The following is a 16,162-nucleotide window of genomic DNA, read 5'->3' on the forward strand; positions in this document are numbered from 1 at the left end:
GTTTCTTATTACATTTTCTTCTAGTTGACAAGCAATTTGGGAGTATCCCTCAATTACATGGGATGCCCCAGTGTGGGACTGAGAAGAAGATTAGATTGTAGGCTGCTCTATTACTTACTAACTGGGTGGTCTTGAGTATGTTATTTAATCTTCCCAAACCACTGTTTACATCCATAAAACGGTGATAATCTCATTCTCCTGGCTACAGGAGAACCAGCTTTGATGAGGCAAGGTGGATAAGAACGGGTTCTGGAGTCAGAGTTCAAAATCTAGGTTATGCTTCTTACCAATTGAGTGAAATGGAGCAAAGTCACCCAACCTCTAAGCCTTAGTTTCTCCATCTGTAAAATAAAGTAATAGAAATAGAAACAAAACAGAAACACAAGATAGAAACAATGTTGTATTTTTTAAAGATTAAATGCTAAAAAGCACTTAACACAGTGCTAGCAATAAATAAGCACTCAATCTTTTGCTATTGTTATCAGCTGCCCTGTGGTAGACAGAATTCTAAAACAACCCCTATATTCCTACTCGTGATGCACATGCCCTGTATGGTTCTATTCAGTGTGAACAGAACCTGTGAATATAATGACATATTACTCTTGTGAGTAAAATTATCTTGGGTGGACTTGAGTCCTTTTTTTGTTGTTGTTTCCCAGGCTGGAGTGCAGTGGCGTGATCTCAGCTCACTGCAACCTCTGCCTCTCAGGTTCAAGCAATTCTCCTGCCTCAGCCTCCTGAGTAGCTGGGATTACAGGCACCTGCCACCACGCCCAGCTAATTTTTGCATTTTTCATAGAGATGAGGTTTCACCATGTTGGCCACGCTGGTCTCGAATTCCTGACCTCAGGTGATCCACCTGCCTTGGCCTCCCAAAGTGCTGAGATTACAGCGTGAGCCACGACGCCCAACCTCAGGTGAGTCTTTTAAAAGCAGAGCGCTTTCTTCACTTGGTGCTGGGAAGAGGAACTCAGAGAGGTGCACTCCCGCTGGCCTGGAGAAAAGCAAACATCCCTGCCATGGCAGCCTATGGGGACCACACGGCATGGAATGGCAGTGGTCTCTGCGAGCTGAGCACAATCCCCAGCAGGCAGCTAGCAGGCAAAGGGGAACTCATTCCTACAACCCCAAATAATTGAATTTTGCCAATAACCTGAATGAGCTTGGTAGAGGACCTTCAGTCTCAGATAAGAACTGCAGCACAGCTGATGTCTTGATTGCAACCCTGAGAGACCGTGAGCAGAGGAATCAGCTAACCTGTGCTCAGACTCTTGATCCACGGAACTGGAAGGTAATAAATGTCTTGTTTTAATTCACTGTTGGTGGTAATTTGTTTGAAGCAATGGAAGACTAATACACTATCCAGAGTTAATCAACACTGTTTCTGTGGCTCTTGCTGGGTCCATTTCTGTTCCTAATTGCTGTTGTCTAATGCAATACTTGGTTGCATAAATCATGACAGTGCAAGAATGACAAGAGGTGTTGTTCTCCAACACAACTCCTTTACATTGTCGATACTCTCTGACTGTCTTCTGCTAATGCGCTGGTGATGATCATGGGAGAGGAGCGGTTTATAGACCTTTGTGGCTTCAGAAAGGAATAAAAATATCGGAGCTGAGACTTTCCTGGAAGATGCAACTCATTATGCAAAACTCTTTCTTCGTAGTTGTTTCCTGTTTGACACTAAAAATCTCTCAACTACAAAGGGCTTATATGAACTTGAGGCCAAACTTAGCCAAATGATCTGTTGAATAGCTTTAGTTCTTCACTGAGCTTGCAGTATATTGGAAAAAGGAGACAGCAGACAAGTAATTGCACAAACCCAGAATTATTAACTGCATTTGTGCCTTAAACAGAAAGCACAGACTCTCAGAGAAACTTGAGATTGTGGATTCAGGGAAGACTTTTCAGCATAAGAATGGAAGGATGAGTAGGAGTTGACTAGGCTGAGGGAGGATTAAGAGTAAGCCTCTCAGAAAGAGGGGATGGCTTGTGAAAAGGCCCTGAGACAGGAAGAGGCATGACTATTTCAGGAAACCTGAAGACCGGAGAATGAGCAAAGAGAGTGAGGAGAAGAGCCCATGGAGCCATGCTAAGGATTTTGGTCTTTCGGGTTTTCCCTTTCAAAAAATCATCAGGTTGCAATGGAGAAAAAGAAATTGTAGGGAGCAAGGACTGATGGCAGGAATACCAGTTAGGAGTTAATTGCAACCATGCAGACAGGAGCTCATGGTGGCTATGACTAGGATCATGGTGGTAGAGAAGGACAGAAGTTATATAGATCAAGCAGATATAATGTTTTATTTTTAATTTTACCAACTTTTTAAAAATTGAGGAAAACATTTTATCATCACTTCTACCATTCTGTGGAGAATTCACATTCATTCACGTATTTATTTAACAAATATGTACTGTGTGTCTTTTATGTGCCAGATACCATTTTGGGCATAGGAATATAGTCTTGAATAAAATAGTCAAAAAAGCTCTGCTCCCAAGGAGTTTGCACGGGAGTTAGACAACAAACAAGGAAGAAAAAAAAGAAAGAAAAAAAATATATATGTATATATGTGTGACAGCAATAAATGCTGAAAAGAAAGTTGAAAGTTGACAAGGGGGACTAGGAAGTGTTCAAAGAAGTTTGCATTGTATGTTATGTTCTGACAAGATCTCACTAAGATGATGACATTTGAAAAAAGATCTGAAGTTGGTTAGGGATCAAGGCATGCAGCTATTGGAGGTAGGAGGATTGAGGGGAAGCATTCTAGTCAGAGAGAACAGCCAGTGCAAAGACTGTGAGGTAGAGAGGTGACTGGTGTTTTCCAGAAGGCTGGAGAATAATGGGCAAGAGTAATGCATCAGTCATCAATTTCACAATAATTCCGAGTAACAAGTAAACTCGAAACTGCAGTGGTATACAATAATAAACATTTAGGGTTTCCCCTCAGTCTCAAGATCAGCTAGATGGTTTTGCTGATCTGAGCTAATTGTGGTGGGGCTTATTCATGCCTTCACAGTCAGCTGCAAGCCTACACAGCTTTGCTGATCTTGTCTGAGTGCTCTTACATATCTGAGACTTTTGACAAAATGACTGGGTTGATGTAGGTCTGCTTCCATATCTCTGTTTCTCATATCCTCCAGTAGCAAAAGAGAGTCAAAGAGAGAAAGGGAGGGAGAGAGGCTAGAGAGAGAGTGCAAGAGAGAGAATACACATAAGCCCTCTTAAGGCCTAAATTCAGAATGGAAACTGTCACTTCTGCCACATTCTATTAGCCAAAGCAATTGATAAGACAAGCTTAGTTTCAAGGAATGGAGAAATAAACTCCACTTTATAGGAAGAGCTTCAGAGTCACATTGCAAAAGGTGTGAATAGAAAGGTGGAGAATTAGGACCAGATTTGCCATCAGTCTGCCACATTGAGTTAGTAGGAGATACAGTCAGAGAGATAATGGGGCTCTAGATAATGTGGGCCTTGTAAGCCAGGGTAAGACCCTTAGCTTTTACTCTAAGATGAGAAACCATTGGAGAGTTTCCAGGAGAGGAGCAACACAATTCAACTCTATTTTAATGAAATGACCCTGGCTGTCAGATTACGAATAGACTAAAGTGGGGCAGGAGACCAGTGAGAAAGACATTCCAGTGATCCAGGCAAGAAATGAGGGTAACTGGGTCAGAAAAATAGTTAATAGAAGTGCTGAGAAGTAGTCAGATTCTGGACATATTTTGAAGGTGGAGTTGTCAAGATTTGCTTACAATGCAAATGTGAGATATTAGAGTAAAAGAGAAATTGATGACTTCAAAGTGTTTGGACAGAGCAACTAGAAAAGCTGTGTTGCAATGTACTGAGATGATTAAAACTATGGGAGGAGGAGGCTGCAGGGGGAAATACTTTTGAAAAATCCCCAACTACTTGCCAGTTTTTTAGTATCTTTGAATGCCATCAACTTGACAGGAAGATTTGACTGAAGTCAGAGCAGCCAGGGACTCTCTCACAGTCCTTTCTACCAGCTTAGACTTGGATTCTCACAGATCCAGAGATAATCTCCACTGCAGCATACTGCACAGCCTGCTTCGTGTGTACAGCCAGCATCCCTGTCATTAACTGTGACATCAGCTCCGACTGGTTGCAGCACCCACTCTTGTTTCATCATCCATTCTGATTGGTCAGAACCTTATTTAATTATTGTTCTCCATGGCAGAGCCAAGAGAAACACAATGTGAATGGAAGTGCCCCTCTTTCTAAAAGGCAAGGACTGTGTCTTATCCAACTTTTCACTTCTAGATGAAAGAAACTGAGTAAGTCTACTTAGATTCTCTCCATTCATAGCAAAAGCATCTCAAGTTGCATACTCTACTAAGGACAGATGCAACATTTTTTTTACTCTGAAGAAAAGGCACATTGAAATATAAAAATGATTCTAGGCATGATTATTATACTTTGCCAAATATTCTGTGCAGAATTAAAAAAACAAACACCTGTATTTGGATAGGTAAGGTAAAAGTCAACTATTGAAAAGGAGGAATATTTGCGTTCCTTCCTTAAATTCTCATCTTGGCTCACGGAGGAGGAAATTGACACCAAAATTTCAGTCCTATCTTACCATGAGAGGAAGTGCAGGGAGGGAGGCTCTGGTACAGTAGGTAGCTAGTCAGACATAAGCATGGCAGGAGAGGGCTCCTCTTGCCCCACCAAGAAAGTCAGGCGACCATCAGGTGATGGTCAGGTGGTCGTTACAATATTTCTCTAAACATAACATTAATAATTGGTTGTAGCCAGCCCAGGGAAAGGCAGTCTCCCAAAAGACAGAAAACACACGAAACTGGTGATCAGCAGCTTCCTGACAAGATCTCAGGAGTTGGATGGGTGGGCTCTAGCATGCACACTAAGGCAAAATGGCGCAGTTTAACTGGTATATGACCTTCTAGGAACATGCAACTGGTAAGGGAAGAATGCCTCAAGTGAGCATGTGTACAACTCCAGCACACACACTGCGCATGCCCCCCTCCCAAATGCTAGCAGGCTATTGTACATACAGACAGCCCACCCCAAGGAAAGAATCAGGGGAGAAGGGATGCACGACCCTGGAAGCATGCCAACACATAAAACCCTAAGTCAAAAGGTCAAACTGCACACTTGATCTCTCAAGTCAGTCCCTTGGGCCTCTTCCAAGTGTACTTTACCTCCTTTCATTCCTGCTCTACAGCTTTTTAATCAACCTTCACTCCTGCTCTAAAACTTGCCTCAATGTCTCCTTCTGCCTTATACCCCTCTGTAGAATTCTTTCTTCTGGGGAGTCAAGAAGTGAGGCTGCTACAGACCCATATGGATTTGTCTGCTCTCCCTCAAACAAAAATGGCAATTCTGGGCTGGGCGTGGTGGTTCATCCCTATAATCCCAGCACTTTGGGAGGTCAAGGGGGGTGGTTCAATTGCTTCAACCCTGGAGTCAGAGGTTACAGTGAGCTGATATCACACCACTGCACTCCAGTCTGGGTGACAGCGCGAGATTCTGTCTCAAAAAAAAAGGAAGCCTGGTGTGGTGGCTTACGCCTGAAATCCTAGCACTTTGGGAGGCCGAGGCAGGTGGATCACGTCAGCTCAGGAGTTTATAACAGCCTAAACAACAGGGTGAAACCCTTGTTTCTACCAAAAAATACAAAAGTTATCTGGGCATGGTGGCGTGTGCCTGGTGTCCCAGCTACTAGCTGAGAGTTGAGAGAATTGCTTGAGCCCAGGAGGGCAAGGCTGCAGTGAGCTGAGATCTCACCACTGCGCTCTAGCCTGGGGGACAAAGTGAGACCTTGCCTCAAAAAAAACGAACAAACAAAAAAACCAAGCAAACAAATGGCAAGTCTGATTGGCAAATGTATAATATTTACTAGGACATGCTTTATTAGTGGGCAGGAATCGACTCTGCAGAGTGAAACCAGCCCAATGTATTCCCTTCACTGGGAGCATGCTGCCAAGGTGTGGGCCTTCACTCTGTCCCATTGTGGTTCATCTGTGAAGCAGCCTTAGTTCTTGCAGCTGGCTAGCCAGTGAACTTGGGTGGGCTCTGCGTACCTAACTCTTCTCTGAGATACATGAGGTGAGCAGTTCCCAAAGTCTAGTTTTGGTGAAGAGTAGGAGACCTCATTTGACCTCATCCATGCTCTCTTGCACGCAGAATCACTTGGCCAGTGCCCCATCTAGCTTCCATTGTGTGAGCTCCCCATCAGTCAGAGATGACAGGGATGAGTCATCTCTGAAGAACTTGAGGCCCTAACATCAGCGTCAAGCCCAGCTGAGGTATTTAAAGAACTAGGATTTTCTCTCATGTTAATCCTCAGCATAATCTCCCTTCTCCTCTTTTTTTTTTTTCTGCTTCTAGAATAGTCGTTCTTTATCCCTCTATTTCCTTTTCTGAGGCCTATTTAATAGAATGTGAAATTGCATATTCATTAATGATGGCTTTTTTGGTTTCAAGTAACAGAGACACACTTGAGCTCTCTAAGAGCAAAGAGATATAATTTAAGAAATAGGACTGTCTCAGAACTCAAGGGCAAATAGATAACTGAACTTCAGAAATAAATCAGAGACTCCAGCATAGTCAGGACCCACCTTCCCATCTCTAGGGTAGGTGACCACACACGCCAGTTTGTGCTGGCCTATCCTTGTTGACATCTGTCAACCTGCCCCTTTCACTTTTGTGTCAGTCTTTGTCCATCAGGGAGCAGAAACCACAGTGACTTAAACAGAGAAAGTCTAATATAAATTTTTAAAAATTGTGATAAAAGAGCAATTATAATATATAAGATATAGGGTACCATGTGGTACCCTAAGGCTGAGTAGTACCCAAGAGCGTACCCAAGGAGGGATGAACATAAAACAGGATGAGCCCTTCCCCAAGGCTCAGATTGCAGCCACTGGATGGCAGAGAAGTTTGCTGATTTGCCCAGTCCAAGAGCTGGTCTGCAGCCACTGGGCAAGCAGGAAGCAACCCTCTGGGGCACAGGGGGCACGTTACAAAAACTGCAGCCAATGGCTTGGTACGTGAGCCTGCAGAGGGAGTAGGGACGCCATTGCAGACAGTAGGTTTGGAGCCTGCAGTGTCTGTGGTAAGAAGGCCATGGGAAAGTGGGCATTAGGCCAGGGCAGAGCTGCAAGGACATCAAGAAATCATGAGTTCTGGGCCTGCGGCTGGAATTAGAACACCACTGATGTTCCCACACCCACACTGCTGCCTGATGGTGCAGCCACCACTAACACCAGGAAGGCTCCTTTCTTCTGCATTGTCCCTTTGGGGCCCTCTACTGAGAAAGCTTCACGTGCTGCTCTCTATAAAGAAGAAATGCTCAATGGAATTCCATCCATTATTGCAGAGCAGGTATTGAAGGGTGAATTTGAATCTGAAAGTAAATAAATTATTAACACAACTCTCAACAGTACCCTGGTAAGAATGATTAATTCCTATAATCGTGAAATCCATAGGGAAAGGAAGTAGAATAATAGTTGCCAGGGGCTGTGGGGCTGTGGGAATGGAGTTACCTGTTAATGCTTATAGAGTTTCAGTTTGGGAAAATGAAGACATTTTGGAGATAGACTGTGGTGATGGTTGCACAAAAAACATGAACATAATGCCACTGAATTGCATGCTCAAAAAGGGTTAAATGGTAAATTTTGTAATGTTGTATTTTACCACAGTTTTAAAAATGATGAATTCCTGGTCACCCTATTCATCTCTCATCTCTGCTCTTCTCTGAATGTCTACTTCCTTTTTCATTTCCGTTTCTCAGACCACACACTAAAAAATATAGCCACCAACAGCTCCTGGGGTTACCTCTCCTTTACTTAAGAAACCAGCCAGACAGCCAGGGGCGGTGGCTCACGCCTGTAATCCCAGCACTTTGGGAGGCTGAGGCAGGTGGATCATGAAGTCAGGAGATCAAGACCATCCTGGCTAACACGGTGAAACCCCATCTCTATTGGAAATACAAAAAATTAGCTGGGCGTGGTGGCGGGCGCCTGTAGTCCCAGCCACTTTGGAGGCTGAGGCAGGAGAATGGTGAGAACCCGGGAGGCGGAGCTTGCAGTAAGCCGAAATCTTGCCACTACACTCCAGCCTGGGTGACAAAGCAAGACTCCGTCTCAAAAAAAAAAAAAAGAAAGAAAGAAACCAGCCAGACTAAGTGCTGGACTCCAATCATTGTCTCTTTCAAATTCTCCTGGAAGATTGCAGCAGCTTTGGTCCAATGCTCACTTTGGCCATTTGGGCCAGGGTCATGGTCATATGGTATAGACCTGTTTTCAGAGGAGGTTGTTTGTGGAGGGGGAAGGGAACCACACTGACAAAACCAGAGGAGTCTACTATAATCATTTAATTACTCCTCTCACCTCCAGTCTTCCAACTAAATAAAGAAGCCAGGCAAAAATGAATATTAAAACATTCACATTAAGACTGAAACCAATAGTAAAATTTATGTCAGATCAGTCCATTTTTTTTCCTCTTCTCCACCTGTGTTAGTAGTATGAATCAGTAAGAGGCATATGGCAGAATAATCAGAATTATTTATCAAGCTAATTAACCATAGATTGTTTTCTAAATAGTCACAAAATGGCAGAGATCTTTATAGTGAGACATAGTACTTGTATTAAGATAATTAAAAATTATTTGTGATTGTTACTGTGATTATCATTTTTTTATCTTTGCTAGCTCCTCAAACTGATACATATTCCCGTCAGGTGCTTTAGAGAAGCACTGGCCTTTCTCTTGACAGGCAGTGTGCATTTTGGCAACAGATTTTGAACGGAAAAATACAAGCTTTTCCCAAGCCCTAAACACAGAATATGCCATCTATTAGTTTGGATTTCTTCCTTAGTGATCATTACACCAATATGTGGTGGTTTTTCTAAGGAGAAATCGATCCAAATCTTTCTTTGGACTCAGAATCCAAGAAGCCTGAGTTTTATCACTGGCTTGGTCACAGATGCACTGAAAATGGGCAAGTTACTTCCGTCTTTGTCTGAATTTCTCCATCTGGCAAATGTAGATTCTGACACTCACCATCAGATAATGTTTGCAAAATGTTTGATGGTCCTTGCTGGTAGGCAGTATGTAATTGCAAACTGTTGGATCATTTTTCTCTGTCCTAAAAATTCTTCTCTTTCTTGAGAAACTATTTTTAAATTAAAAATATCACTTTTAAATTATGAGCACACGGTAATAAAAATTCAGTTGGTGCTGGAGAGTAATTTAAAAAAAAAATAAAGGTTTTACTCTTTGGCATTCCCCAGAGGTAACTTAACATTTTTCTATTTTGAATCTTTCTAAGGCCAACCTCTACAATAATAACTTATTATTCCTTTACTTTTTATATATCAACTTCAAAGTATATCTGCTGGACCCCCTTATGAACGATGAAGCTCTTGGCTCATTTATACTTCCCCTTCAACAGCAACTTCCAGATATATATTTTTTTATTCTTTTAGATACTTCTATAGCTTTATACAACATCTTCATGTTTCCATTTCTTTTAAAAAATTTATTTTTCGTTAAATAAATAGTTTAATGAGTACATAATAGTTGTATATATTTGTGGGGTGCATGTGATATTTTGATACAAGTATCCAATCTGTCATGATCAAATCATGGTAATTGAAGTGCTCATCACCTCAAGCCTTTATCATTTCTTTGTGTAAGGAACATTCCAATTCTACTCTTTTAATTATTTAAAAATATACAAGAAGTTATTGTTAACTATAGTCACCTTATTTTGCGAGCAAATACTAGATCTTATTCATTCTAACTGTACTCTTGTACTCATTAACCATCCTTACTTTACTTCTCCCCTCCTCTGTACTACCCTTCCCAGCCTCTGGCAACCATCATTCCACTCTCTATTTCTGTGAGTTTATTTATTTATTTATTTATAGTTCCCACATGTGAGTGAGAACATGCAATATTTGTCTTTCTGTGCCTGGCTTATTTCACTCAACCTAATGTCCTCCAGTTCCATTCATGTTGTTGCAAATGACAGGATTTTATTCTTTTATTGCTGAATAATATTCCAGTGTATATATTCCCCACCTTTTCTTTCTCCATTTATCCATTGATGAACACAGGTTGCCTCCAAATCTTGGCAATTGCAAACAGTGCTGCCATAAACATGGAAGTGCAGCTATCTCTTCAATATACTAATTTCTTTTCTTTTGGATATACACCCAGCAGTGGGATTGCTGGATTCCATGGTAGCTCTATTTTTAGTTCTTTTTGAGAAATCTGCATACTGTTCTCCATGGTGGCTATACTAATTTACATTCCCACGATAGTGTTCCAGGGTTCTCCTTTCTCAATATCCTCACCAGCATTTGTTATTGCCTGTCTTTTGGATAAAAGCCATCTTAACTGGAATGAGATGATATCTCATTGTAGATTTTTTACTTTGCATTTCTCCGATGATTAATGATGTTGAGGATTTTTCATATTCCTATCAGCCATTTTTATGTATTTTTTAAAGAAATGTGTATTTAGATATTTTGCCCATTTTAAAATCAGATTATGGTTTTTTTCCTATTGTTTGGGCTTCTTGTATATTCTGGTTATTAATTCCTTGTCAAATGGGTAGGTTGCAAATATTTTCTCCTATTCTGTGGTTTGTCTCTTCCCTGTGTTGATTGTTTCCTTTGCTATGCAGAAGGTTTTTTAACTTGATGTGATCCTATTTGTCCATTTTTGCTTTTATTGCCTGTGCTTTTGAGGTCTCACTCAAGAAATCTTTGTCCAGACTAATGTCCTGGAGCACTTCCCTAATGTTTCCCTCTATTAGTTGCATAGTTTTAGTTTTAGAATTAATTCTGTAATCCATTTTGATTTCTATTTTTGTATATGGCAAGAGATAGGAGTCTAGTTTCATTCTTCTGCATATGGATCTCCAGTTTCCCCAGCACCATTTATTGAAGAGACCGTCTTTTCTCCAATGTACATTCTTGGCAGCTTTGTGAAATATGAATTGACTATAAATGTGTGGACTTATTTCTGGTTCTCTATTCTATTCCCTTGCCCCAAATGTCTGTTTTTAGGTCAGCACCATGCTATTTAGGTTACTATAGCTCTATAGTATAATTTGAAGTCAGGTAATATGATTCCGTCAGTTTTGTTCTCTTTGCTCAGGATGGCTTTGGCTATTCTGGGTCTTTTGTGGTTCCATATAAATTTTAGATTTTTTTTCTATTTCTGTCAAGAATGTCATTGGTTTTTGATAGGGATTGCATTGAATCTGTAGATTATTTAGGGTAGTGTAGACATTTTAACAAAATTGAGTCTTCCAATTCATGAATGTAGAGCATCTTCATTTTGGGGTGTCTTTTTCAATTTATTTCATCAATGTTTCATAGTTTTCATTGTAGAGATTACTTCTTTGGTTAACTTTATTCTTGGTATTTTATTTTATTCATAGCTATTGTAAATGAGATTACTTTCCTGGTTTCTTTTTCAGATTCTTTTCTGTGGGCATATAGAAATGCTACTGATTTTTGCATGTTGATTTTTTTATCCTGCAACTTTACTGAATTTGTTTATAAGTTCTGTTTTCTGGCGGAGTCTTTAGGTTTTTCTAAATATGATTTTATATCGTCTGCAAAGAAGGATAATTTGACATCTTTCTTTCCAATTTGGAGGCCGTTTACTTCTTTCTTTTGTCTAATTGCTCTGGCTAGGACTTCCAGTACTATGTTAAATAGGAATGGAGAAAGTGGGCATTCTCATCTTGTTACAGATCTTAGAAGAAAGGCTTTCATTTTTCTCCATTCAATATAATACTAGCTATGGGTTTGTCATATATGGCTTTTATCATATTGAGGTATGTTCCTTCTATACTCATTTTTTTGAGAGTTTTGTCATAAAGGATGTTGACGTTGAATCTTATCAAATGCTTTTTTGGAATCAATTGAAATGATCCTATGGTTTTTGTCCTTCATTTTGTTGACATTATTTATCACATTTATTGATTCGCATATATTGAACCATCCTTGCATCCCTGGGATGAATCCCGTTTGATCATGATGAATGATATATATATTTTTTTCAAGATGGAGTCTTGCTCTGTCACCCAGGCTTGAGTGCAGTGGCACAATCTTGGCTCACTGCAACCTCCGCCTCCCAGGTTCAAGCAATTCTTCCGCCTCAGCCTCCCAAGTAGCTGGGATTACAGGCACCCGCCACCACACCTGGCTAATTTTTGTATTTTTAGCAGAGATGGGGTTTCACCATGTTGGCCATGCTGCTCTTGAACTCTTGACCTCATGATCTGCCCACCTTGGACTTTCAAAGTGCTGGGATTACAGGTGTGAGCCACCACACATGACCGTGATGAATGATATTTTTAATGTGTTATTGAATTTGGTTTGCTAGCATTTTGTTGAAGATTTTTGCATCTGTGTTCATCAGAGATACTGGCCTGTGGTTTTCATTTTCAACTTTCCATTTCTTGATTCATTGATTTTAGCCAGTACCTCTTGACTTCCCTCTAAGACAATGAAGGATTTAATAGCCCTCCGTTCCTGTCTCTGTCTCCTCCCCTCATGGGTATTCCCAGTGTCACAGCTTCAGTTCATCACATAGTTAAGTTTACATTGCCAAAATTTATAGAATTTATACTTTCTTATATAATTATACTTTTTCTGTGTTTTGGCTGTTAAGTCTAAAAGTGGTCAGAATTTATATTTTATTTAAAAGAATATTACTATTCATTGTATAATCAATTCCATTCAGTTCCAATTAAAATGTTTGTTGATTACATACTTTGGGCCAGACACTCTTCTAAGTTCTAAGGACACATCAGTGAGTACAACAGGTGAACATCTTGCCTTTACAGAGCTTGCATTTTAATGTATGGTTAGACTCAGAAAAAATGATGCAACCCTAAGTCATTTAACCTTTGCCAATAGAAAAATATATGAACATACTTAAATTGGGAGAAGGAGAGAAGAAGTAGAGAAAACAGGGCACTGAATTTTTATATTATTAGAATATGCGTTTACTTTCTCTCTATGATAATCCAGAATCCTCAGTGTTTTAAAAGAAATGTATTTCTTTTTGTTTAAAGATATTCTTTCCAAGGCCTCCTGACTCGCTGATCTAATTTGCTGTTTTCAATTTCATCTTGCTGAAGGATTCTTTGTTTAGTTTATTGTAGGGGTTTTCTTGCTTTTGCTTTTTCTGGTTTTACTTTGTATTGAATGGCTAGGGTTGGTTGCTTTTATAATTCCATGTCTTTCTCTTTTATTTATACTGCTGGAATAAATTCTCAAACAATTATTTCAAGAAGTATCATATATTCAGATAAGGACTTTATTTTTGCCATTTCATTATCCCATTTGGTCGATAGCTTTTGCTGGGAATAGAATTTTTTATTGAAAATCCATTTCTATCAGAACTCTGAAGGTATTCTCTCACACCCTGAATAAAAAGGTCAGATGCCAACCTGAGTTTTGCTCCCCTGAGGCTATCCTGCCCTCCTATCAACCAATAAGTATTACATTTTCTTTTCTTTAGCCTTGGCAAAATAAATTTTACAAGGATTTATTTAAGTGTGAGTCTTTTTATGAAACTAATTTTGCTGGGTATATTATAGAAGCCCCCTCTCATGAGACTCTTACCTGTCTTCAGCTATGGAAAAATCCCCTTTATTCTGTTTATTTATTTATTTATTTTGCTTTTACTAGTCATGTGCAGTAGTGAGAAGCAGGGAAAGAGTAGAACAAGGAGTTTTATCTGTAACTGACTGTGAACAATCAATTGAAATAACTCATTACCCTCAGACCAGCCTTCATTCTTTGTTTCTTGGACAAATTCCTACCTTTTGGAATTCATACTGGGTAGATTTGGGCCTTCTTATATTGCTTCTCCATATTTCTTCACTCTTCTCATAATTCACTTCTTAGCTTTTTTTTTTTTTTCTCTCTCTCTATGTTCTGGGAAATTTATTTAACTCTTTGGTCCAGTCTTGCTATTCGATTTTTTATTTTGACAATGGTATTTTTAATTTCCATGAATTCTTTCTTATTCTCAGATAGCAGCCCTTTTTAATTTAATGGATACAATATCTTATTCATTTAAGGTTATCTTCTCTTCTTTGAACCATCTGTTTCCTTTGCGTTCTTTGCTCTGCTATCCATCTTGGTCTTTGCCTTTTGTGCTGATCACTTTCTCTCCCTGTGTATGAAGGATTGGACTGATTGCTTCAGATAGCTGATGTGGGTTGCCTCTGCCTTTTAGGGCCTACTCATCAATAAGAAGGCTGGCCTCATGACCTGGATATGATTTCAGGGTCCTAGTTCCCCAGCTTCACTTTAGGGCATGTGGGCAGAGAGCTAGGCCCCAGTGCCTCCCTATTTTACACTGCCAGAAGAGGCTGTGCTCTGAGGAGCCAGTCCCCACTCTGTAAGCCTTGTACCCTCTACAGTGTAGTTCTTGGTTTTAGCATGAGGGCAGTGCTCCCACTATAGTCGGGGAGCTGGCTGTAAAAGAAGGTGAGGCCAATCTGCACAACCATCCTGTAAACAAGTCTCCAACCAAGCCCCCAACTCTGTCTTATATCCATGGATTTCAGAGTCTCAGTCTTGTGAAATATTCTGAACTTTTACAGTCTTCTTCTGTACATCTTCTGAGCTGTGTCTCTCTTTCTCTTATTTTTCTACCAATAAAACTCTTCTGTCTTCCATTCCAGATGTCAGTGAAAATCTTCCACCCCCTCATGCACCCACCTCTTATTTTCAATGTCTTTATGAACATATTCCTATTTATCTCTTTTCTAACATTTCAAAAGATTTTCAGAGCAAAAAGGAAGATAGAGATGTATGCCCTACCCAGCACCTTGTATCAGAATCTCCTTTCTTTTTCCCTTATAAAATACTGAAAATATCACCTTAAATTGTATTTCATTAGTGTTGTTTTCAAGTATTGAAAAGTGACTGTTCTTAACATTTGTCTTGAATAAGGTGGTGGCTATTTTTGTCTTTTTCTGTCAAAGCAGGTGCCAGTCCAATTGTAATTTTAAATGTATTATCTCAATAACTGGGTTCAAATTATGGGATGTGTCCAGCACTGAGAATTGGGGGTTAGGCAAGAACCTCTGTCTTCTGAAAAATAAAATGTTCAACATGTGGGGTATTTGTTTCTGAGACACAAGTCTAAGAGTGCAGAGTTGTGGGGTTTTCAACTCAGTGTCCTTCCTTGGATTTGGTAGTGGTTTCTTAGATATGTCACCAAACCTACAACCAACCAACCAAACAAAGAAACAAAACCTAGATCTTCATTAAAATGGAAACCTTTTGTGCTTTAAAGGACACTGCTATATCTCAATATTTGTGTCCCTCCAAAATTCATAGGTTAAAATCTTAATCCCCAAGGTAATGGTATTAGGAGATGGGGCCTTTGGAAGGTAATTAGGTCTCGAGGGCAGTATGTCATGAGTAGTATTATTGCCCTTGTAAAGAAGGCCTGAGAATTCCCTGCCTCCTCCACCATGCCAGGTTACAGTGAAAACAAAGCTATTTATGAGGAATCCTCACCAGACAATCTGCCAGCACCTTGATCTTGGAGTTCTAGTCTCCAGAACTGTTTGTGAGTTACCCAGTTTTATAGTATTTTGTTTTAGCAGCCCAAACAGACTGAGACAGAGACAGTAAGAAAGTGAAAAGACAAGCTACAGGGTCATGTGCAGTGGCTCACGTCTGTAATCCCAGCGCCAAGGTGGGTGGATGACCTGAGGTCTGGCCAGGTGGATCAGCCTGGCCAGCATGGTGAAACCCCATCTCTACTAAACATACAAAAATTAGCCAGGTGTAGTGGCACATGCCTGTCATCCCAGCTACTCAGGAGGCTCAGGCATGAGAATTGCTTGAAACTAGGAGGTGGTGGATGCAGTGAGCTGAGCTGAGATTGTGCCACTGCATTCCAGCCTGGGCAACAGAATGAGACTGTGTCTCAAAAAAAAAAAAAAAAAGACGACCCACCAAGTGAGACAAAATATTTGCCAATCATATATTTAATAAGGCATTTGTATCTAGAATACATAAAGAATTATTATAACTCAATAATAAAAGGACAGTCCGATTTTTAAATGAGCAAAAAGTCTGAATAGACATTTCTCCATGTATCCAAAGATACACAAACAGCCAACAAGTT

This window comes from Macaca mulatta, chromosome 1, assembly GCF_049350105.2.
Source record: "Macaca mulatta isolate MMU2019108-1 chromosome 1, T2T-MMU8v2.0, whole genome shotgun sequence".
NCBI classification, from domain to species: Eukaryota; Metazoa; Chordata; class Mammalia; order Primates; family Cercopithecidae; genus Macaca; species Macaca mulatta.